This window comes from Myotis davidii, unplaced genomic scaffold, assembly GCF_000327345.1.
Source record: "Myotis davidii unplaced genomic scaffold, ASM32734v1 scaffold620, whole genome shotgun sequence".
NCBI classification, from domain to species: Eukaryota; Metazoa; Chordata; class Mammalia; order Chiroptera; family Vespertilionidae; genus Myotis; species Myotis davidii.
In genome coordinates this window covers 219,049-221,033 of record NW_006292090.1, presented here as the reverse complement: position 1 = coordinate 221,033, position 1,985 = coordinate 219,049, and the positions used below count along the sequence as shown (strand labels likewise).

The following is a 1,985-nucleotide window of genomic DNA, read 5'->3' as shown; positions in this document are numbered from 1 at the left end:
GTCTGAGGCAGGAGAGGCTGGGTGCCTGGACCCCTGGGTCTGAGGGAAGAGGGGCTGGGGGCCTGGACCCCTGGGTCTGAGGGAGGAGGGGCGGGGGGCCTGGACCCCTGGGTCTGAGGGAGGAGGGGCTGGGGGCCTGGACCCCTGGGTCTGAGGGAGGAGGGCCTGGAGGCAGGGTGTCTCTCTGACTCCTAGATCCTGAGAAATGTATCTGGGAGCTTGCTCTCCAAGGAGTGGGGCCCCACACGTGTGTATCTGAGGAAGGCGTGTGTGTGGACTGGGCTCCTGTGTCCAGGGGCGGGGGGTAAGGAGGGGGGCTGGAAATTGGTGGAGCTGCTGTGCAGGGATTGGGCGCCCAGGTGGGTAGAGCCTGCTACCAGGGCTCTGACCCCAGAAGGGGAAGTTTATTTCCCTGAGGCTGGGAGAGGCCTTCTAAGCTTCTAGGAGCAGCAGCTGATAAGGGAGCCTTTATAGGGCCTGAGGGAGGACCTGGAGGGTGGGGGAGGAAGCTCGTGTCCCAGCGCAGGTGGCTGGCAGGTGTGCTGGCTGGGGAAGGCTGGGAACCCCGAGGTCTGAAGCGACATAACGCGGAGGCCTGGGGATTGCAGTGGAAGGGCTGGGCCACTGGACAGTTTAGAATCCGGGAGCTGAATTTCTTAAAAAAAAAAAGTTTTATTTATTAGAGAGAGAGAGAGAGAGAGAGAGAGAGAAACGTCCATCACCTGCCTCCTGTGCGCCCCCTACTGGGGATCAAGCCCACAACCCGGCTATGTGTCCTGACTGGGAATCCATCCTTAACCACTGAGCTACACGGGCTGGGCTGGGAGCTGAATTTTGGTGAAGGAGGGGAACTAGCTGGCTGGGGTCCTGAGGGTGTTGGGCTCCATGTGGGGGAGGGGGGCAGGCAAGAGGAAGCTCCACTTCCTTTGGGTTGAAGCTCTCCTGAGGCTCCCGGTCTCTGAGGTGGGGGGTGGGGAAAGAGGGGGGCGGTGATACCCGGAGGCGAGATGTGGTTAGACGTGGGTCCCTGAGGATGCAGGCACTGGGGAGGTTGGACTCCTGAACTTTTGGAGGCCAGAAATATCTAGGTCCCCTTAGGTGAAGAGGAAGTTGGTCACAGAAGCTGGGGTGCAGAGCCCTGGGCGCCCCAAAGGGGGGAAGTTGAGCGAGAGATGGCTGTTAAGAGGTTCATAAGGAGACAGCCTCTTGTTCTGACAGGGGTGTTGGGGAGGCACGGGAGGGGGTGCTTTAGAACCCAGTCTTTCTTTTTTTTTAAATCGATTTCAGAGAGGAAGGGAGAGAGAGAGAGAACTAGAAACATCAATGATGAGAGAGAATCATTGATTGGCTGCCTCCTGCACGCCCCCTACTGGGGATCCAGCCTGCAACCCCGGCATGTGCCCTGACCGGAAATCAAACCATGACCTCTTAGATCACGGGTCAACGCTCAACCATTGAGCCACACAGGCCGGGCTAGAGTCCAGTCCTGAATGCTGGGTGGCTGAGTCCCTGGGAGAAGGAGGGCAGCCTTGTGTGTCTGTGGGAAGAAAGCTCTGTGGTTGGTAACTCGGTTGGTTAGACTGTCATCGCGACACGCCAAGGTTGCTGGTTTGATCCCCAGTCAGGGCACATACAAGACTGAACCAATGAATGCATAAGTGAGTGGAACAACAGATTGGTCTCTCTCTCTCCCTCTCTCTCCCTTCTTCTCTCTCTCTAAAATCAGTAAATTAGAAAAAGAAAAGAAAAAGCTCTGTGGATTTTTAAATTAATTTTTTTATTGAATTTATTGGGTGACATCGGTTGATAAAAGTATAGGTTTCAGGAATACAATGATATATTATCTGTGTACTAGAGGCCTGGTCCACGAATTCGTGCACAGGTGGGGTCCCTCAGCCTGGCCGGTGATTGGGGCGATAGGGGCCCTCTTGCCAAGTCCCGATAGGGGATAGGGGCTGATTGAGGCCTGCCGGCCAGGGGGGAGA

The 1,985-nt window shown here is 56.4% G+C and overlaps 1 protein-coding gene across 2 annotated transcripts in view; it reads left to right on the top strand.

The window, feature by feature from the left end:
- MYADM (myeloid-associated differentiation marker) overlaps window positions 1-1,985 on the top strand; it is a 5,640-nt gene that overhangs the window by 1,950 nt on the left and 1,705 nt on the right. The window lies entirely within an intron of this gene.